The sequence below is a fragment of the Papio anubis genome, chromosome 7 (genome assembly GCF_008728515.1).
Source record: "Papio anubis isolate 15944 chromosome 7, Panubis1.0, whole genome shotgun sequence".
Lineage (NCBI taxonomy): Eukaryota > Metazoa > Chordata > Mammalia > Primates > Cercopithecidae > Papio > Papio anubis.
The window spans coordinates 72,222,357-72,246,040 of NC_044982.1; the positions used below are offsets into that span (position 1 = coordinate 72,222,357).

The window sequence follows — 23,684 nt, forward strand, 5'->3', positions numbered from 1 at the left end:
GCAGTAGTCCCAGTTAAGCCCAGCCTTCCAGGCCGTCCCCACAAAGGTGACAGACATGCCAGTGAAGCCATCTTGGACTCTCCGACCAGCCCTTTTGTGAGCTGATTACCAGCAAGGGGACTCACTGATTGCATTTGATGCCTTGTAGATCGAAGGAACTGCCCAACCAAGTCTTGATCAAATTCCTGACCCACAGAATCACAAGACATGATATAGGTTGTTTTAAGCTGTAAATTAAGCAGCAGTAGATAACTGGAACAGAATTTGGTACCTGGGAGTGGGGTGCTAATAAAACCCTAACACACGTGACATTGGCTTTAGGGCTGGGCAGTTGGCAGAAGCTGGAAGTCCTTGAGGAGCCAGTTAGTAAAAGCTGGAAGGCCCCTGAAAAGACTGCTGGTGGAACATGGAAGGACATGGAGAAAACTGGATTTGGAGGTGGGAAAAAACATGATCCTTGTGGAGGAAAATTTGACAACATTGTTATTTGTAATAATGTGGAAAATAGAAAATAAACCTAGCAAAATGGTGGATTTGGGCAGAAAGATTTCCTGGCAGAAGGTTGAAGATGCCAACTGATTCCTTTGAGCCACTTATGATAAGCTATGGATAGAGAGAGATAAACTTAAAAAAAAAAAGAAAATTTCTAGTTTTCAAATAATTTTTAAATGAAATATAAAGGAGTTAGGCCTTAATGGATTTGAAATTAAAAGTGATTCCATACCATCAGCCCCAAATCCCATCTAAAATGTATTTTAACCTACAGTAAATATGATAATGGAGGGTCTAAATGCTGAAATTCAGAGGAGCTAGATTGAACACGAAATATGATGTTTTATATGCTGCTAATCCCCTTCAGGGAACGTTAGGGTAAGCCAGGGCAGGAAGAGAAGTAGGGAAAATTGGAAAGGTAAAGGAAAAGAATACTTAGCTGCATCACTCAGTCAGAAAACTGTAAGAAAATGTGTGTCGAACTTTCCCTATCATTGGAAAGAAAAATAAATAATGAAAACTGACAATAAAGACACGAAGGGCTAATTTTCAATTTCAATTTGTCTTTTTGAATGATGCCTCTTTGGAATTTTATGAAGGGTAAATGATATTTGAAATTAAATCTTTTAAATGAGTTATCTTTTGGGTAGTTATTTTGCACACCTTTAAAATGCATTTTACTTATTTGTGGTGGGTGGAGTAGAAAGATGAATTCTGGAGAAGTTGAGAGGAAAATAATTTCAGGAGGTAATGGATGAACTTGGTCTGGAAGATTAATCAGGGCAGTTGTAAGAGAGTGCCAAATGCATAACCAGAGTAGAACTAAATATCTGATTGTAATTAAAACTTTAGGTTTCTAATGGCTGCATGAAAGGTATTTTAATAAACGTGAAATGCACTTTCTAAATGGCACGCTAACTTTTAATGACTTGGGTGTTTTGTTTGATTAGTAACCTGGACTGTTAAATTAAAGCCAACTGCAAGTGCATGATAAAATATTGATGGTTTCAGGCAAATGAATTGGGGGAGTTATGCTTGACAGATTTTTTGTATCATTAAGGATTTTAACTGGTGGAAAATATATATTGCTGGTGCTTAAAGATAGTTAAAGAGGATCTTCCTGTTTATATGACCTCGTTTCAATTTTACAGTAATAATAAGGGAGAAATCTGAATTATTCACAGATGATTGGTCAAGAGAGGTCACTTAATTAAAAAAGTGTTATTTTAATTACACCTGTTTCACATTCCTGGAATAGGAAATTAAATATTTTGCAGCATTTGATTATTTCTGTTTCACAGAATACCTGGACTTTTGCTGATTCTTGTGAAGACCTTACATTGTCATGTGCGAGGCTTTTACTGCTTGTTAGTAGGGAGTTTTGCTTTAAGAATCAGAATTTAAGAAATAGTTTTTTTATAGTCAGTTTTAGAACTAATGCAAGAAGAAAAAACATATAATTTTATGGGCATATGTACACGTGCATGTGTAATATATATAATATTGTATGTGAAATGGAATTTCTAGAAGGAAATAAGAGGCATGGTTACTTCCAGGGAGCAAAGCTGTGGAGTCACAACAAAGGGAAGTTTTATTTCTTTGTTTTTGTGAAATGAAAATATGTTTTGCAGTGAGAATGTCTTAGTTTTATGAAAAAGTTTCCCTTTGAAACCCAAATTTATCTTTTAACAACTTAACTGTTCCTTTTCATGTGTCTCTCCCCATAACAGAACATTTTCTCAATTTTGCCAGATGATATGGTTATTTTTAAGGAGGTTTTATCACTGCATCCTTCCTTCCTTCTGTCCTTACAACCATTCATTGATCCTCAAATATTTAGCATTTCTTGTCTCTTAATGCTTTTTATAGCCTAAAAAAAGTAACTTTTGGACAAAGAGAACTGAGCAGTGTTTTAAAGGTAGTGCTCTCTCTGTTAAGATTTTAACTGTGGGAAGGAAAGGAAAAACGTAAAACTTTGAGAAAATGAAGGAACTTAGGGAGGGATGATAGGACAGGAGCTTAGAGTGGCCTAGCATTGTGTGCTTAGATATTCCCTCACATAGAAGGAAAACACTAGCGCCTTCTCAATTAGTGAGAGACTTGCAAAGTGCTCGAGAGACACCCTGAGTAGTGACGGAACAGCCTCTTCATAAAGGAAGACTCCAGCCCCTTCCCATGGTGATGACTTTTGGGTACTTTAGGAACATAGGAGGTTGGACATTGAAAAGACACAGGGAAATTCTTGGACAGTATTTGGCACAAGTGTGCACGTGTGCACACACCCACACCCACGCACACACACACCCACACCCACACCCTCCTGTCCTATTGCCTGCTCCTCAAATGATTGACCCTCAAGGGGATAAAGGATATAAAATTAATTCAAACTTTGCCGCTTACTTGTTGTATTGCTCCGAGCTAGTTTCTATACCTTTCTGGGCTTCTTGACTATGAAATGAAAACATTTATTCATGTCAGAGTTGTTCAGATTAATAAACTTATCCTCAACTACTATATTAAAGTTCAGTAAAAAATTTTTTGGACTTCTAAGGAATTCTAGTTGATTAGATTTATCTTTGAGATAACCAATGTTTATATTAATAAGTAGTAGTAGTAGGCTGGGTATTGTGGCTCTCACCTGTAACCCCAGTTGCTTTGGGAGGTCATAGTGGGAGGTGTGAGGATTGCTTAGGGACAGGAGTTTGAGACCAGCCTGGGCAACACAGCAAGCCCTCTGCTCTACAAAAAAATTAAAAAATATCTGGGCATGGAGGCATGCATCTGTAGTCCTAGCTACTGAGGCGAGAGGATTATTTGAGCTCAGAATTTGAGGTTACAGTGAGCCATGATCGCACTACTGCACTCCAGCCTGGGTGATAGCATGAGAACCTATCTCTAAAAAAAAATAGTAGTAACAATAACAGCTACAATTTATTAACTATTCCTTGTGCTAAGTGCAGTTCAGTGCACTGTCTAATTTCTTCTGCAACCCTATGGAGTAGGATAACCGTTACAGATGAAGAAAATGAGGCTCAGAGAAGTTAAGTAACCTGTTAGTAAATGACAGATCCAGAGATTAGAACTCACAGCATTAAGTAGCATATAATTTGGCTGCTATAACAGAAACCCAAATTAAATAGCTTACACAAAATAGACCATTATTACTTTCCCATGAGGGGCTGTGGCTGAGAAGGTGAGAGTCTCAGACTTTCTAGTTGTTGTTCTGCCATCCTCAATGTGCAGCTTTCATTTTATTCAAGATAGCTGTTCCAGCAGTTAGCATCCCACTAACATTTTAACAGCAAGGAGGAAAAAGAGGCAAATGCAAGGCAATCTCCTTTCCTTTTAGGGCATGGACCCTGAAATTCTCCACGTCACTTCTGCTTTCACTTTTGGTCAAAGCTAGGTCATATGACAAACTACCTGGGAGCGAATCTGGGGAAGGTAGTCATTTTCTGGATAGCCACATGTTCCACTAATTTTTGCTTTTTTTTTCCTAAGGAAGAAGGGGAGAGTGGATATTGGAAGAGTAGCAATATCTTCCTCACCTATCTTTTAAGACTGCCGAATTTAGGCTCTTAACCATTAGGATGTAAGTGAGCTTCACTTTGTCAAAGATGTCAACATTAGGGAAAACTTTCTAACAAACAGAGCTGTCTAACCCCACAAAGAGGAGTGAGCTGTATGCACTGCAGGTTATCCAAACAGATGCTAGTTGGCAAACACTGCTGTACACTGCATGAGTGTTCTGAACATGTCTGCTGTGTATCAGATAAGTGTTAGACAATCTTGTGTTTCTTCCAGTTCAGAAATTCTGTAGTTCGATTCAAATTGCTTAGTGGCCATACCGTGCATATTGGCCCCACAAACATGTGTTTGTATAAAACCATGAACAAATTCGTGGACTCTACTATGCAGAATGTTATCTATAGATTTAGATCTATATTTGAGCTTTAATTTTAAAGTTCTATGTCAGGCGGGGCGCGGTGGCTGACACCTGTAATCCCAGCACTTTGGGAGGCTGTGGCAGGTGGATCACTGTCCCGTCCAGCAGGATCGTCAATGTAGGCCCTAGAAGAGGGAGTGGGAATTCGGGGGGACAAGAGACACGAGAAATGGAGACAAGACAATATCCTGATCAAGTTTCGTTTATTGGTGGCAGTGTAATGCCTTATATAGACCGGCAGGGGCGGAGGTTGGGCCAGGGCGATGATGGTGGCCCTGTGGTGGGCGTGGTCAGGTACATTTTGGTTTCTTTGGTCGGACGTCATGTTGCGCCTGCGCCCTAAGTTGATCATTTTCCCGGGCGCGGGAAAATGGGTGATGAAGAACCCGGAAGAGCGCCATTTTGTACTGGCGTATGAGATATCAGTACAGGGAAGAAGGTAAATCTAGGGAGGAGGTATAGAGTGGAAGCGTATAGAGCTCAGGCGTCAGTCGTCAGTTATAATCGCTATGGCCGGGCCACGCAGCTCCGGACAGATCACCTGAGGTCAGGAGTTTGGGACCAGCCTGGCCAACATGGCGAAACCCCGTCTCTACTAAAAATACAAAAATTAGCTGGGTGTGGTGGCATGTACCTGTAATCCCAGCTACTCGGGAGGCTGAAGCAGGAGAATCGCTTGAACCTGGGATTGGGGGGCGTGGAGGTTGCAGTGAGCCGAGAGCTTGCCACTTCCCTCCAGCCTGGGTGACAGAGCAAGACTCCGTCTCAAAAAAATAGAAAAAGTTATATATCACATACATACCGAACTTAGTATCTCTTTACCTCTTTTTTTTTTTTTTTTTTTTTTCTAAGATGGAGTTTCGCTCTTTTGCCCAGGCTGGAGTGAACTGGTGCGATCTCCACTCACTGCAACCTCGGCCCCCACCTCGGCTCCCTCCCGGGTTCAAGCGAGTCTCCTGTCTCAGCCTGAGTAGCCGGGATTACAGGCGCCCACCACCATGCCCGGCTAATTTTTGTATTTTTAGTAGACATGGGGTTTCGCCAAGTTGGCCAGGCTGGTCTCGAACTCCTGACCTCAGGTGATCCACCTGCCTTGGCCTCCCAAAGTGCTGGGATTACAGGCGTGAGCCACTGAGCCCAGCCGGCCTCTTTTACCTCTTGTATTAGTCCATTCTCCAATTGCTATAAAGGAATACCTGAGACTGGGTAATTTATAAAGAAAAGAGGCTTTTATAAAGAAAAGAAGCTTAATTGGCTCATGGTTCTGCAATCCGTACAGGAAGCATAGCAGCTTCTGCCTCTGGGGAGGCCTCAGGAAACTTCCAATTATGGCGGGAGACAAAGGAGGAACAGGCGTCTTACATAGCAGGGGCAGGAACAAGAGAGAGATGGGGCAGGTGCTACACACTTTTAAATGACCAGATCTCACAAGAACTCACTCACTATCACAAGATTGGCACCAAGGGGGTGATGCTAAAACCATTCACGAAGGATCCATCCCCATGATCCAGTCACCTCCCACCAGACCCACCTCCAACATTGAGGATTGCAACTGAATGTGAGATTTGGGCAGGGACACAGATCCAAACCATATCATGTCTTCATATACCATATTATTCCCCATTTCTAAGTGTGCTACACTTTTCTAAGCTTCCCACAAGAAATTTCTCCCTATCATCTCTACCAACTCAACTGTTACCAACATTGGATAGATTTTACCCCTTCAATAGGCTCTTCGATTTTTTCATCCCTTCTCCCATTCCTTCCGCCATCCCTGTAGGTCATTCTCTCTTCTTCCTCTTGTGTCTAGACTGCCACACTAGCCTCCACAACCAGCCTCTGGGTTGTGTCCCCTTCTACGGAGTCTTCACCCCACAGACGTGCTGGTTCATGTTCCGTGGCTTCCAGTGCACTCCCATCTGCCTCCTCTTGCCTCCAACTTTCATAGGCTCCTTGCCCTGACTCTAGTCCAGGCCCTGCCTACCTACACTCCACCTGATCCCGATCCTACCAACCTATTCCCCTTTTCTGCACAAACATGCTGATTCCTTGTTTAGTCTTTCTTCACTTCTCTCTCTTGCTCTCCTCTGCCCTTCCCTTCTTTTTTCCTTTCTTTGTTTTACCAACAAATAGTTTCAGAGTGCCTAGCCAGTGCTAGTCTCTGGAGATACTGGTAAGCTGAGACAGTTCCTGCCCTCGTGGAGCTTATGAACTGGGTTACAATTGCCTGTGTCTGTTACGTTTGTTTATGCCTCTGAGTCTTGTCTCAGTCTGTTTCATGTGCCTGAAAGCTCTCTTTTCTTTCCTCTATCCAGCTAAACTGTGTGCCAAACTCTAAGGCCTAACTCAAGTCTTACTTCTTCAGGCACATCTCCAGTTGCTTCCGTGTCCTTCTGTTTATGAATGCCTTCAGTGGTCAGTCACTGCAGACTTATTATTATTATTTTTTTTTTAGGTAGGGTCTCACTTTGTCACTCAGGCTGGAGTGCAGTGGCACTATCTCAGCTCACTGCAATCTCCACCTCCCAGGTTCAAGCCATCTTCCTGCCTCAGCCCCCCAGGTAGCTGGGACTACAGGTGCATGCCATGAAGCCCAGCTAATTTTTGTATTTTTAGTAGAGATAGCGTTTCGCCATGTTGGCCAGCCTGGTCTCAAACTCCTGACCTGAAGTGATTCACCTGGCTTGACCTCCCAAAGTGCTAAGATTACAGGTGTGAGCCACTGTGCCCGGCCTACTGCAGAATTGTTCTTTTTCTTGGTGAGCTAATGGCGTGAGACTCTTGAGAGCGGGAAAAATATGCCTTATCTATCTATCTATCTATATGTAGATAGTCATATATAGCCACATATAGACCCCTGTTTCTTTCTGTGTGTCTAACAACCTTGACATCCCAGATCTTTCAGAATTCTCTGATTTGTAAAAGTGGAGTTATTTTTATTCAGGCTCTTCACCTTTTCTGACGTGTATTCCATTCAGAGCCAAGTGTAATCTTTGTGTGTTCTCATACCACAAATAGCTCTTTCAACATTCACTAAAGGTATCTGTAGCACTTAGTGCCATTTTCCATGTGGTAACAACATTCTGATGACTTCATGGCCATTGCTGTGTGCCCTGAAGTGAGGAGAGAATGACACAGGAGGGAGAATTGAGATGGTTAACTGCTTGACCTTTGGAGTAAGACAGACCTGGGACCAAATTCCTGCTCAGCTAGCCCCAATCATACTAGCTCTGTGATCGCTTAATCACTGTAACCAGCTCTGTGATCTTGCTGAAATCACACCAAGTAGTTACGTGATCTTAATCACACTAACTATAACAGCTATGTGTATTTAATCACACTAGCTCTGTGGTCTTGCTCAATCACGTTGACTAGGTGTATGATCTTGAGCAAATTTCTTAACCTCTGAATCTCAGTTTTCTCACCTATAAAATGGGAATGAAGTTGCTGTAATCATGGCTAAGTGAGATAACATAGAGGCAATAATTATTATAGTACCTGGCATATGGCAAATTGAAAAAAAATAATTATAACATTGTGATTTTAGAATAGCTAACTAGGGGCTGGGTGCGATGGCTCACGCCTGCAATCCCAGCACCCTGGGAGGCCAAGGTGGGCAGATCACTTGAGGCCAGGAGTACGAGACCAGCCTGGCCAACATGGCAAAACCCCATCTGTACTAAAAATACAAAAAGCAGCTGGGCATGGTGGCGGGTGCCTGTAATCTCAGCTACTTGGGAGGCTGAGACAGGAGAATTGCTTGAACCCGGGAGGTGGCGGTTGCAGTGAGCCGAGATTGTGCCACTGCACTACAGCCTGTGTGACACAGTGAGACTCTGTCTAAAAAAAAAAAAAAAAGGAATAGCTAACGAGGCCAACTAGGCTCACTTACCAAGTGACTGTCTCCCAAACACTGGTGTTATGGTGTTCAACATTCACATTTGAGTCTCGGCAAAAGACAAATTTTATAGGTCATGGGTCTTTGGGACCACTGTGAATGCTAAATCCATGAATATCAGAAGTTTGGTAAGCTCTGTGGTCCCTCAGCTTCTGTCACAGTGTTGGGTCTTTAGAGAGGCTCAGCATATGATTTATTGATTCATGATGGGGGATAATTAGGTAGGAAGAGTTCGAGTAGACAGACATAGTAGTTAGAAAGACAGACTGTTCAGGGCCCTTATAGCCACCTGCATCCAAATCCAACTTTATTCTGGGTTGGAGCACAACTTGATCCTCTCTGTGAGAACGCAGCACATGGCCTTCTCTAAAGATTTTATGAATGGGAGTGAGAAATGGAGGAGAGCCAAAGATAGCAGCTGGGCTATTCTCTTGGACCATGCAACATAAAAAATCTTTTATGGAATAGGTTCTACGTTTGTCTGGCACAGTGCAGGAAGGGTAAATGTTCTCTAGCGGCGTTCTCCACCCCCTCCCCCATGCCAGCTCTCCTTTGTGATCCCTGGGAGAGGGTGCTTCTCCAAGCACAAGCCCAGGAGTAAATGGTGCAGGCAGAGAAAAAGAATCCTCCCCTGCGCCGCAAGCCCCTCTGGAGGCTGCTGGCCCAGACAGGGCAGAACACAAGGCAGTTGCACAGAGAATAAAGGTGTGTGTGTGTATGTGGCTCAGGGATCTGAACAAAGCTCCAGTGGTGACAAGCATCACAGGAAACCAGACTGAGAGCTAGTCACCGGCCTACAGTGTACGCCAAAGTGTAGCAAATCTGTGGCAGAATATGTGTGATTGCATGGAAGCAAAGCTCAGATGATCCAGTTAAGTAGTCATCCATGGGAAGGCCGGGTAAGAGCAGCATGAACTGTGGACCACTGGAGTTCTGCGGGTCAGAAACAGAAAGGCAACATCAGGAATTAGGGAAGCTGCCCTGCTATGAGGCCAGGTGGTTTTGAAAAATTTTTTAAAAATAGAGACAGGGTCTCACTGTGTTGCCCAAGCTAGTTTTGAACTCCTGGGCTGAAGCAATCCTCCTGTCTCGGCCTCGCAAAAGTGCTGGGATTATAAGCGTGAGCCACTGCACCCAGCCTAAATTAAAACAAAAACAAAAACAAAAACTAAATTCACTAGCAGAGTCGGAGGAATTGGTTCTGATATTTTTTGGTTGGGAGGAACCCCCACCCCCTCACCGCTCACCAAATACCTTGAGAACCAATTTGTGTTATGAAGCCCAAATGGTTCATTTCCAGATTCCTTACTAATGTAACCCTGTGTAACCCTATACCCTTTTCCTGACCCTCAGTCACTTTTCTTCCTGGCTGAGGGCTGATCTATCACCTTTGGAAGAGCACACAGGCAAAGGAGGAACAGCAGAGAGGGCTGGGGCTGGGGCTGGGATGGATGGTACACCCACCATCTCAGGGTGACTGGTGGCTGTGTGGGTGTGGGGTGTGCTCTGAGCCTCGCCTGCATGCCACTTTTTCATGGCATTGCCATCTATGCCTTTGAAGCGGAAAAGAAATCCCACTTTCCTTTGAGGCCCCTTTTGTAATATGGCTTTCCTCTGGCTGGTTGGATTAGTTAAAATTTCATCAGCTTCCCTTAAAAGAATTTCATATCTTGAAAAGTGAGGATATCTCTTGAAGATGTTTGCCACCTTCAAGAAATAAAGAAAAGAATCTGATGTGCTCTTATTCTAGAAACTTAGTACTTCTTGTAAGCTTAAACCAGTCAGATGGTGTGCTTCAGAACTATATAGACACATTTGCGGTTGTTCAGTGGTTATATAAAAAAAATGAGATTCCCACTTCCTTCTCCACCATTCCAATGTTCTGTATTCTTTGGGATGCGAGAGTGGGCAGGTTTACAGACCCTGGCAAAAAACACACACATTCTGAAAACCAACTCAAAATAATAGCAGCCAGCATGAGATGATGAGACCAAAGCAGTAGGGGGCAGTGTGACACAATTGAACAGAAGTTGCTAGTCTAATAAAACATCAGAAACAAGGCTCTTTGAGACAACAAAGGCAAAAATTGTGCTAAGAGCTGTAAATCTTGCATGCTAAATTCTGGTGCAAGAGACAGTCGTGGTTGTATCATAATTAAACATGCTACTAAAACATAAATTTCTTACTGATAACTTCCTCTTAGTGGCCTCATTTCCCAAGGAGTGAAACAGAGCTGGTCACCCATTAGCATTAATTGGAAAGATTTCTGGTGTCTTCAGCACAGATTTGCCTTTTGTGTACTGGAAACAACAAAGGAAAAATAAATCACCATTGTCATAGCCATCAGTGTTCCCTAATCATCTTTATGAATATGAGGCTGTGTTAGTGCTGAAGGACGGGGTTTGTTGGTTGACTCCAGCATCCTCCAACCTTGGAAGGCAGCGGGTGGAGAAGAAGGACCATTTATAGGTACTGTATTGGTTTCTTTGGGCTGCTGTAATAACGTACCACAAACTGAGAGGCCTTAAACCATAGAAATTTATTCTCTCACTTTAGCAAGCCTGTAATCCCAGCACTTTGGGAGGCCGAGACGGGCGGATCACGAGGTCAGGAGATCGAGACCATCCTGGCTAACACAGTGAAACCCCGTCTCTACTAAAAATACAAAAACTTAGCCGGGCGAGGTGGCGGGCGCCTGTAGTCCCAGCTACTCGGGAGGCTGAGGCAGGAGAATGGCGTAAACCCGGGAGGCGGAGCTTGCAGTGAGCTGAGATCCGGCCACTGCACTCCAGCCTGGGTGACAGAGCGAGACTCCGTCTCAAAAAAAAAAAAAAAAAGAAGGCTAGAAGTCCAGAATCAAGGTGCTGGTAGGGATGTGCCTCCAAGTCCTGTGGGGGTGATACTTGGTTGCCTCTTCTTGGCTCCTGGTGGTGGCCGTAGATCCTTGGTGTTCCTTGGCTTGTGACAGCATAACTCTAATCTCTTCCTCTGTCTTCACGTGGTGTCGTCACTGTGTCTCTGTCTTTACATGGCTGTCATCTTATGAGGACATCAGCTGTATTGGATTAGGGGCCCACCCTAATCCAGTATGACCTCATCTTAACTAATTATGTTTATAAGGATCCCATTTCCAAATAATGTCACTGATATGGTTTGGGTCTGTGTCCCTACCCAAATCTCACCTTGTAACTCCCATAATTCCCATGTGTTGTGGGAGGGACCCAGTGGGAGATGATTGGATCATGGGGGCAGGTCTTCCCCATGTTGTTCTCATGATAGTAAGTCTCATGAGATCTGATGGTTATTATGAGAGGGAGTTTTTGTGCACAAGCTCTCTTCTCTTGTCTGCCGCCATATGATTTGTGCCTTTCACCTTCCACCATGATTGTGAGGTCTCTCCAGTCACATGAAACTGTAAGTCCAATAAACCTCTTGCTTTTGTAAATTTCCCAGTTTCAGATATGTCTTTATCAGCAGCGTGAAAATAGACTAATATAGTCACCTTGCGAGGTACTGGGGATTAGTCTTTTTTTTTTTTTTTTTTTTTTTTGAGACAGAATCTTGTTCTGTTGCCCAGGCTGGAGTGCAGTGGCATGATCGCGACTCACTGCAACCTCTGCTTCCTGGGTTCAAGTGATTCTCCTGCCTCAGCCTCCCAAGTAGTTGAGATTACAGGCAGCTACCACCATAGCCGGCTAATTTTTGAATTTTTAGTAGAGATGGAGTTTTACCCTGTTGGTCAGACTAGTCTTGAACTCCTGACCTCAAGTGATCCACCTACCTAGGCCTTCCAAAATGCTGAAATTATGGGTGTGAGCCACCACACCGGGCCAAGGCTTTTGATACATCTTTTTTTTGGAGGGATATAATTTATCCCCACAGGTCATAGATATTTTTGAGTTGTTTGGATTCTGCCACCTGATCTGACCTGTTACCATATCATGGCATCTCTCAAACAGGGCCAGTCAGTTCCGGCTGCCTACCAGCCTACTACATCGTCCTATAGACTATTTGCTAAACAGTTACCTGAGTAATCCTTTTAAAATGCAAATTGATCAATATAAGCTCCTGCTCAAAACCCTCCAATGACTTCCTATCCCTCTCAGAATCCCCAGGCTTAAGTGATTTGGCCCCTGGTATTTCTCTGATTTTTTTTTTTTGGAGACAGGGTCTCACTTTGTCACCCAGGCGGGAGTGCAGTGGCATGAACATGGCTCGCTTCACTACAGCTTCCACCTCCCAGGCTCAAGTGATCCTCCCACCTCAGTCACATACGTAGTTGGGACTATGGGGATGCACCACCATGCGTGGCTACTTTTTGTATTTTTTGTAGAGATGGGGTTTTGTCATGCTGCCCAGGCTGGTTTCAAACTCCTGAGTTTAAGCAATCTGCCTGCCTCAGCCTCCCAAAGTGCTAGGATTACAGGCATGAGCCACTGCTCCTGGCCTCTTTCACCTCTTTTAACGTCCCTTTCTCCAGCACTTTACTTCATGTACTTCCCCTTTGACGTGACAGGCTCATTTCACCTGGGCCTTTGTCCTGCTGTTCCTTTTGTCCAGAATGCTCTTCCCAGAAACATGCATGGCTGCCTCCCTCATTTCCTTAAGGGCAATGCTTGTATATCACCATATTAAAAACAACCCACTCTCTTTTCCTTGCCTTTTTTCTCTTCACTTATGCCTGTGTGAGAGTTAATCATATATCTGTTTGTTTATTGCCTGTTTCCTCACTATAGTATAATCTCTATTAGGAGTGAAACTTTGTTTTGTCCACTGCTATATCCTCAGTGTCTAGAACAGAGCCTGGCACACAGTGGGTACCCAATAATTGTCTATTGAATGAGTGAATGAATATATCTCATTTAAACCTCAACCTATTTCTCAAGCTATGTCACATAGCAAAAGACTGATCAGCTACTTGAAGGAAAAGCCAGAAATCAAACCCAGGTTGGCCTGACTCTCTCCAAGATGCAAGAATATCAAATATTTTGCTTATTGTTGTTGTAAAAATGATAATAACTACCACTGATCAGCTGTTTACTTTGTGCAAGGTTGTATCCTAAGCCTTTTGCATGTGTTACTTTTTTGTACTCAGGATACCTCTCTCAGGTAGTGTTTATTTTCCTCATTTTATACATGAGGAAATTGCCACTAAGGAAGTTTGAATACTTTTCCAAATTCACACATCAAGTGGAGAAAAAGAATTCACATCCAGTCAGGCTGGTTTCATAATGTTACTGGCGGCAAGTCTGGGCAGGCTCCACAGTCCTTGATCCTTGTCTTCTTGGGAGAAAGAATTCAGCCAAGAGACAGAGTAGATTTAAGGCAGAAAGGAGAGTTTATTGAAGCAAAGAAAAGTACACTCAGAAGGAACCAAGTAGGCAACTCAAAAGATTAAGTGCCTTGCTTGATCGTTGGTTCAGGGCTCTGTAGATTTACTATTTTCTGTTTTTTTTTCCCCCTAGTCTCTTCCTTTCATCTCTCCCTCTGGGCAGGCTGTTGGCTAATCAATGCCTACACAGTGTTTTGCCATAATTTGGGGTGGGGCCACATATGAGTTTGGTGGCTGAAGTTATGCACATGCTCTCTTAGGGCAATTTTGCCTTACAGGTCTAGTGTTCCTGGAGGAAGGTCATATCCAGGTCAGACTCTGCCACTTTGCCCCTTTCTGTGCATGCCTGCACATGTCCCCAGAGGAAAGTCACACTCTACTATTTGAAGTTCTTATCAGGATGTTCTTGCCCATAAGCTCGAGATGTCTCCTGTTAGGAAATTTCCCTCTCCCTGTTGCCAGCTGCCTGACAATTGCCTGACAGTCACCTGACATTCTTTGGGGCCCTATCCTGCTCTGCTCATATCTGCCTATCTACCTACTCTAACATTAAATGTCTCATATCCCCATACTGACACTAGCTATGTCTGTCTGCCTGTCTATCATTTATAAATTTATCCTGCCATTATTGAGCTCCTATCCCATACAGAGGACAATTTCAGGTGGATAGGTTTTCAGAGAGTGATTCTTTTTATAGGGAGAGGTTAACATGTATTGATGACATACATCTCGATTTTGGTGGTGGTCACTCAATTCTATACATTTGTCAAAGCTCGTCATCCCGCCCACCTAAAAAGGGTGAATTTTACTATATATAAATAATATTTTAATAAGCCTAACTTTAAAAAAAAAAATTAATTGTGACCTCCTCTCCCCTAATTAAATGATGTTTACAAAAATTTTAATGCTTATGTAGAAAGGTAAATGAGTCAGGATAAAAAATACTATACTTAAACGAATAAAAATATTAATGATCATTGCCTCCTGGAGATGGGATCATGAATGGTTATTTTTATCTCTCTCATGAACACATCATACTTTCATGAAAAAGAAAATTAAATATTTTTACAAGAAATATTTATAAAAATTAAAAATCCAGTATCTTTTAAGGTTGTGATAATATACAGAAAAAAACTAGAGAGAAGAATATTAAAATAGGCTGGGTGCGGTGGCTCACACCTGTAATCCCAGCACTTCGGGAGGTCGAGGTGGGCAAATTGCTTAAGCTCAGGAGTTCAAGACCAGCCTGGCCAACACAGTGAAACCCTGTCTCTACTAAAAATACAGAAAATTAGCCGGGTGTGGTGGTGGGCGCCTGTAATACCAGCTACTCAGGAGGCTGAGGCAGGAGACTCACTTGAACCTGGGAGGCAGAGGCTGCAGTGAGTGGAGATTGTGCCACTGCACTCCAGCCTGGGTGACAGTGCAAGACTCTGTACCCAAAAAAAAAAAAAAAAAAAAAAAAAAAAAATTTAAATGGCAACAATAATATTAACTTTGGGTATTATTTTTTCTTGTTTATGCTTTTCCGCTTTTGAAAATGTAAAGTAAAAAGATTAAAAAATATTTCTATATGAAGCTTTTACTACATTTATAACCATTAAAAAACCATAAAAATTTGAGGTGACTTTACATACTTAATATGTAAAAAATTACTTTAAGTCTAGCCAATCCTGTTGAAATACAAGAGACATATGATTGTGAGACGAGAGAGAGAGAGAGATGGCAGATCTGGATGTTGCAGGCAGAGGCATTGGGTGGCAACGTGTTATTTTGCTGATTTGGTGGAGCATCCTGGATTGTCATTCCTATCCAGAGCAGTCACTTGCTTTCTGTGCCCTGTCAGTTATCAGAGAGGAGGTAGGTAAGCCCACCACAAAGGCTGCTACTGGGTTTTATCTGAATTCTATCTTACACCATGGCATGGCCATGATACTGTGTGTTGGCAGTTTTTTCTGTTCTGCAAAGCAAGAAGCAGCAAGTCATGGGGACTGACTAAGACCATGCAATTCAGACATGGTAGGATGGGACTTTCTTACCCTTTTTCTTTTCTTTCCTGTCCCACTTCCTCTTCTTTAGGTAGGGACACGGTCTCTGGCAAGACACAGAAAGGGAAAATACAGAGATATTGGATAGTAATGTTGTGACAAAGTTTCAAGCTGTGAGTTGAGGAAGATTCCACTTCCCACTCCTGCTAGAAGTACCCAGTTCTCTTAGTCATGAGAGACCTCTCTCCACAGGATCCCTCAATCCAAGAGGCCCTTCACTGCAAACAAAAGCAGTTCTTGGAAAAGACTCCTGATATGGCTTACTTAAGTCACCAATCTAGTTCTTCATGTTTGTTCCACATGAAAATATATAAAAGTATCCTGAGAGGACCCACAGACCCTCTGAAGGAAGCAGACTGCTCCTACAGGACCCAGGAGACACCACAAATACCGTGCTGGTATCCATGGCTGAGAGACCCATAGATGGTTCACATCACAGGACTCTGTGCAGACAACCCCCAGTACCAGCTTGGAGCTGGGTAGACTTATTGGGTGGCTAGACCCAGAAAAGAGACAATAATCACTGCAGTTCGGCTCACAGGGAGCCACATCCATAGTAAAAGGGGGAGAGTACTACATCAAGGGAACAATGTTTGGGACAAAAGAATCTGAACAATAGCCTTCAGCCCTAGACCTTCCCTCTGACAGAGCCTACCCAAATGAGAAGGAACCACAAAACCAACTCTGGTAATATGACAAAATAAGGCTCTTTAACACCACCAAAAAATCACACTAGTTCATCAGCAATGGATCCAAACCAATAAATCCCTGATTTACCTGAAAAAGAATTCAGGAGGTTAGTTATTAAGCTAATCAGGGAAGCACCAGAGAAAGGTGAAGCCCAATGCAAGGAAATAAAAAAGAAAGAACACAAGAAGCGAAGGAAGAAATATTCAAGGAAATAAACAGCATAAAGAAAAAATAATAAAAAATTCAGGAAACATTGGACACACTTATAGAAATGCAAAATGCTCTGGAAAGTCTCAGAAATAGAATTGAATGAGTAGAAGAAAGAAATTCAGAGCTTGAAGACAAGGTCTTTGAATTAATCGAATCCAGCAAAGACAAACAAAAGAATAAGAAAATATGAACAAAGCCTCCAAGAAGTCTGGGATTATGTGAAATCACCAGACCTAAGAATAATCAGGGTTCCTGAGGAAGAAGAGAAATCTAAAAGTTTGGAAAACATATATGGGGGAATAATTGAGGAAGACATCCCCAGCCTTGCTAGAGACCCAGACCTCCAAATACCAGAAGCACAAAGAACACATGGGAAATTCATTGCAAAAAGATAATCACCTGGGCACATTGTCATCGGGTTATCTAAAATTAAGACGAAGGAAAGAATTTTAAGACCTGTGAGACAGAAGCACTCGGTAACCTGTAAAAAAATAAAACAACAACAATAACAGCAAAAAACCGTATCGGATTAACAGCAGATTTCTCAGTAGTAACCCTACAAACTAGAAGGGATTGGGGCCCTATCTTCAGCCTCCTCAAACAAAACAATTATCAGCTAAGAACTTTGTATCCAGTGAAACTAAGCATCATATATGAAGGAAAGATACAGTCTTTTTCAAACAAATGCTGAGAAAATTTGCCACTACCAAGTCACCACTTCAAGAACTGCTAAAAGGAGCTCTAAATCTTGAAACAAATCCTGGAAACACATCGAAACAGAACCTCTTTAAAGCATAAATCACACAAGACCTATAAAACAAAAATACAAGTTAAAAAGCAAAAACAAAAAACCCAAGGTACACAGGCAACAAATAGCATGATGAATGCAAGGGAACCTCACATCTCAATACTAACATTGAACGTAAATGGCCTAAATGCTCCACTTAAAAGATACAGAACTGCAGAATGGATAAGAACTCCCCAACCATTGGCTGCCTTCAGGAGACTCATATAACACATAAGGACTCACATAAACTTAAAGGGGTAGAAAAAGGAAAAATTATGCAAATGAACACCTAAAGTGAGAGGAGTAGCTTTTTTTTTTTTTTTTTAGACAAAATTTTGCTCTTGTTACCCAGGCTGGAGTGCAATGGTACAATCTTGGCTCACTGCAACCTCCGCCTCCCAGGTTCAAGTGTTTCTCCTGCCTCAGCCTCCCGAGTAGCTGGGATTACAGGCGCCCACCACTATGGCTGGCTAATTTTTTGTATTTTTAGTTGAGATTGGGTTTCACCATATTGGCCAGGCTGGTCTTGAACTCCTGATCTCACTCAGGTGATCCACTTGCCTTCGCCTCCCAAAGTGCTGGGATTACAGGCATAAGCCACTGTGCCTAGCCAGGGATAGCTATTCTTATATCAGACCAAACAAACTTTAAAGCAATAGCAGTTCAAAGAGACAAAGAGGGACACTATATAATGGTAAAAGGCCTTGTCCAACAGGAAAATATCACAATCATAAACATATATGCACCAACACTGGAGCTCCCAAATTTATAAAACAATTACTAGTTGACCTAAGAAATGAGATAGACAGCAATACAATAATAGTGGGGGACTTCAATACTCCACTGACAGCACTAGACAGGTCATCAAGACAGAAAGTCAACAAAGGAACGGTGAATTTAAACTATACCTTCGAACAAATGGACTTAACAGATATATACAGAACATTTCATCCAGCAACCACAGAACACACATTCTATTCTATAGTGCATGAAACTTTCTCCAAGATAGACCATATATGATAGGCCATAAAACAAGCCTCAATAAATATAAGAAAATTGAATTTATATCAAGCACTCTCTCCGACCACAGTGGAATAAAACTGGAAATCAACTCCAAAAAGAACCTTCAAAACCATGCAAATAAAAGGAAAATTAAATGGAAATTAAATGGAAAACTTGGAAAAACATGGAAACTAAATAACCTGCTCCTGAATGAGCAATGGGGCAAAAATGAAATCAAGATGGAAACTAAAAATTCTTCAAACTGAGCGACAATAATGACACAACCTATCAAAACCTCTGGGATACAGCAAAGGGAGTGCTAAGAGGAAAGTTCATAGCCTTAAATGCCTACATAAAAAACACTGAAAGAGCACAAACTGACATTCTAAGGTAACACCTCAAGGAACTAGAGAAACAAGAACAAACCAAACCCAAACCCAGCAGAGGAAGGGGAATAACCAAGATCAGAGCAGAACTAAATGGAATTGAAACAAAAAAATACAAAAGATAAATGAAACAAAAAGCTGGTTCTTTGAAAAGGTAAATAAAATTGATAGACCATTAGCAAGGTTAACTAATAAATTAACTAATAAAAGAAGAGAGAAAATCCAAATAGCCTCATTAAGAAATGAAACATGAGATATTACAATTGACACCACTGAAAGACAAAAGATCATTCAAGGCAACTATGAACACCTTTATGCACATAAACTAGAAAACCTAGAAGAGATGGTTACACTCCTGGAAGAATACAACCCTCTTAGCTTAAATCAGGAAGAATTAAATATCCTGAACAAACCAATAACAAGCAGCAAGATTAAAATGGTAATTTAAAAATTGCCAACAAAAAATGTCCAGGACCAGATGGATTCACAGCAGAATTCTACCAGACATTCAAAGAAGAATTGGTATCAATCCTTTTGACACTATTCCACAGACACAGAAAGAGGAAACACTCCCTAATTCATTCTATGAGGCCAGCATCACCCTAATACCAAAACCAGGAAAGGACATATCCAAAAAAGAAAACTGCAGACTGATATCCTTGATGAATGTAGATGCTAAAATCCTTAACGAAATACTAGCTAACTGAATCCAATAACATTTCAAAAAGATAATCCAACATGATCAAGTGAGTTTCATACCAGGGATGCAGGGATGGTTTAACATATGCAAATCAATAAATGTGACACACCACATAAACAGAATTAAAATCATATGATCATCTTAATAGATGCAGAAAAAGCACTGGACAAAATTCAGCATGGCTTTATGATTAAAACTCTCAGCAAAATTGGCATACAAGGGACATACCTCAATGTAGTAAAAGCCATCTATGACAAACCCACAGCCAACATAATACTGAATGGGAAAAAGTTGAAAGCATTCCCTCTGAGAACTGGAAAAAGTCAAAGCTGCCCATTCTCACCACTCTTCTTCAACATAGTACTGGAAGTTCTAGCCAGAGCAATCAGACAAGAGAAAGAAATGAAGGGCATCCAAATTGGTAAAGAGAAAGTCAAACTGTCACTGTTTGTTGACGATGTGATCGTTTACCTTGAAAACCCTAAAGAGTCCTCCAGAAAGCTCCTATAACTGATAAAATAATTCAGCAAAGTTTCCAGTTACAAGATTAATGTACATAAATCAGTAGCTCTTCTAAAGATGAACAGCAACCAAGCAGAGAATCAAATCAAGAACTCAACCCCTTTTACAACAACTGCCAAAAATAAAATAATAAAATAAAATAAAATACTTAGGGATATACCTAACCAAGGAGGTGAAATACTTCTACAAGGAAAACTACAAAACACTGCTGAAAGAAATCATAGAAGACACAAACAAATGGAAACACATCCTATGCTCACGGATGGATAGAATCAATATTGTGAAAATGACCATACTGCCAAAAACAATCTGCAAATTCAACACAATCCCCATCAAACTACCACGATCATTCTTCACAGAATTAGAAAAAACAATTCTAAAATTCATATGGAACCAAAAAAGACCCTGCGTAGCCAAAGCAAGACATAAAGAATATATGCATCACACTACCTGATTTCAAACTATACTATAAGGCCATAGTCAACCAAAACAGCATGATACCGGTATAAAAATAGGCACATAGACCAATGGAACAGAATAGAGAACCCAGAAATAAACCTAAATACAGCCAACTGATCTTCGACAAAGCAAACAAAAACATAAAGTAGGGAAAGGATACCCTTTTCAACAAATGGTGCTGGGATAATTGGCTAGCCACATGTAGAAGAGTGAAACTGGATCCTCATCTCTCATCTTACACAAAAATCAACTCAAGATGGATTAAAGACTTAAATCTAAGACCTGAAACTGTACAAATTTCTAGAAGATAACATTGAAAAAACCCTTCCAGATATTGGTTTAGGCAAGGATTTCGTGACCAAGAACCAAAAAGCAAATGCAATAAAAACAAAGATAAATAGTTGGGACTTAATTAAACTAAAGAACTTTTGCATGGCAAAAGGAACAGTCAGCAGAGTAAACAGACAACCCACAGAGTGGGAGAAAATCTTCACAATCGCTACATCTGACAAAGGACTAATATCCAGAATCTGCAAAGAAGTCAAACAAATCAGTAAGGAAAAACCAAACACTCCCATCAAAAAGTAGGCTAAGAACATGAATAGAAAATTCTCAAAAGAAAATATACAAATGGCCAACAAACATATGAAAAAATACTGAACATCATTAATGATCAGGGAAATGCAAATCAAAACCACAATGTGATACAACCTGACTCCTGCAAGAATGGCCATAATCAAAAAATAAAAAAAAAGTAGATGTTGGCATGGATGTGGTGAACAGGGAACACTTCTACACTGCTGGTAGGAATGTAAACTAGTACAACCACTAGGGAAAACAGTGTGGAGTTTCCTTAAAGAACTAAAAGTAGAACTACCATTTGATCCAATAATCCCACTCCTGGATATCTATCCAGAAGAAAATAAGTCATTATATGAAAAAGATACTTGCACATGCGTGTTTACGGCAGCACAATTTGCAATTGCAAAATTGTGGAACGAACCCAAATGCCCATCAATCAATGAATGGATAAAGAAACCGGTATATTTATACAATGGAATACTAGTTGGCCATAAAAAGGAATGAATTAATGGCATTTGCAGTGACCTGGATAAGATTGGAGACTATTATTCTAAGGGAAGTAACTCAAGAATGGAAAACCAAACATCGTGTGTTCTCATTGATATGTAAGAGCTAAGCTATGAGGACGCAAAGGCATAAGAATGACACAATGGACTCTGGGGATTTTGGGGGAAGTGTGGGAGTGGGGTGAGAGACAAAAGACTACAAATAGGGTGTGGTGTATACTGCTTGGGTGATGGGTTCACCAAAATATCACAAATCACCACTGAAGAACTTACTCATGTAACCAGATATCACCTGTATCCCAATAACTTCTGGAAAAAAAGATATATAAAAGAATATTTGTTATTGAGACACTGCTGTGTGGGTGTGCTTTCTTCTTTCTCCCTGCAGACTTTAGTGAACAACAGAGTCTTACAATTTTGAGTCTGTGGTCTTTATTTACACAATACGGTGTTTTCCAAACTGTGGTATGTGTACCACTGGGATGATTTCCGGCGGTACATGAATGAAAATTTTAAATTTTAATAGTTACGTATTTGTTTTAGTAATCATTAGAAAAATATAACCACAGGGGCCCGGTGCAGTGGCTCCTGCCTATAATCCTAGCACTTTGGGAGGCTGAGGCAGGTGGATCACTTGAGTCCAGGAGTTTGAGACCATCCTGAATAACATGGTGATACCCTGTCTCTACAAAAAAATACAAGAGTTAGCCGGGCATGGTGGCACATACCTGTAGTTCCATCTACTTGGGGGGCTGAGGTGGGAGGATCGCTTTTGTTAGAAAGATTTGATAACTTCTGTTGTAAAATTTATGTCTAAGATTTGGTAGGGGGCTCACAGCTTAGGGTCAGGGTTTCCAGCTACTTCTGGTAAAGGAGGTTAAACCATAGTTTCTGTGACAGAATTATTCTGTTAAGTATTTTTATTCTGGGTGTGCATAACTTTAAAAAATGCAACTTTTCAGTAATATGTCATTAAATAAATTAAAAACGGCTTCAAATTTAGGTATTATTTGATGATTAACTTTAAACATGTGTATTCTAATACAAATCTGATACTCAATTTAATTAAGCAAATGTTTCATACAACTCTTACTACTATTAATAGTGCCACTATTTTTACAACGCTTTAAAATTATTTTGCATTAATAAAATGAACATTGGCAGAAAACTCTATCATATTAGGCATTAACTCTAGCCAACTCAACTTACTTGGAAAACTGAGTTATCAAATTTTAATTTATTTTTCAATTATTATTAATATTCAGATTGGTTTGCATTTATGACCAAACTGTATGGCTTGAAAGGGATCCAGTAAAGAAGGCCCCAGAAGTAAATTCATTCAATAATATGTATTTAGCATTGACGATGTGTGTGGTGGAAAGGTACCATGCACGGCTGAGCTAGGACTTGTTGGTTTCTAATTCCAGTTTGGCAACTTGCTTAGTCTTTGCCTTAAGTTTTCTTATCTGAAAAATTCAATAAATATATGTATAATTCTGTGCTAGGCATTCTGTAAAACCCCAAAATGCTTTCAAAGAAGTTACAGTGTAGAAGGAGAAATGGGTAAATACACAATTATCTACAAGATGAGGCAGCTCATGGCTATTGCCTTATGGACCAACTCAAGGAAAGCGGTTGTTAAGGGCAGGGGTGTAGGGGGTGAGGGGGATAGTGAGTCAGTGAGCTGGGTTCACACCTTAGCTCTGACACTTGCCAGCAGTGAAACCTGTGTAAGTTGTATAACAACCTCACAGACCCTCAGTTTTCTTTTTTCTTTTTTTTTTTTTAAGACAGAGTCTTGCTCTGTTACCCAGGCTGAAGTGCAGTGGTGTGATCTTGGGTCACCACAAACTCCGCCTCCTGGGTTCAAGAGATTCTCCTGCCTCAGCCTCCTGAGTAGCTGGGACTACAGGCACATGCCACCATGCCAGTTTTATTAGTAGAGAGAGGGTTTTGCCATGTTGGTCAGGCTGGTCTCAAACTCCTGACCTTGTCATCTGCCTGCCTTGGCCTCCCGAAGTGCTGGGATTACAGGCGTGAGCCACTGCGTCCAGCCTGACCCTCAGTTTTCTAATCTGTAGGTTGGGAACTCATAGGTTGGCTGTGAGGAGTAAATGAGGTAAT

General features: G+C 41.3%; 1 long non-coding RNA gene across 1 annotated transcript in view; it reads left to right on the forward strand.

Moving 5' to 3' along the window:
• LOC110743759 overlaps positions 1-23,684 on the forward strand; it is a 226,486-nt gene that overhangs the window by 4,169 nt on the left and 198,633 nt on the right. The window contains exon 2 of the long non-coding RNA XR_002523294.2: positions 322-438. This is a non-coding gene — a long non-coding RNA (uncharacterized LOC110743759). The remainder of the gene's footprint in view (positions 1-321; positions 439-23,684) is intronic.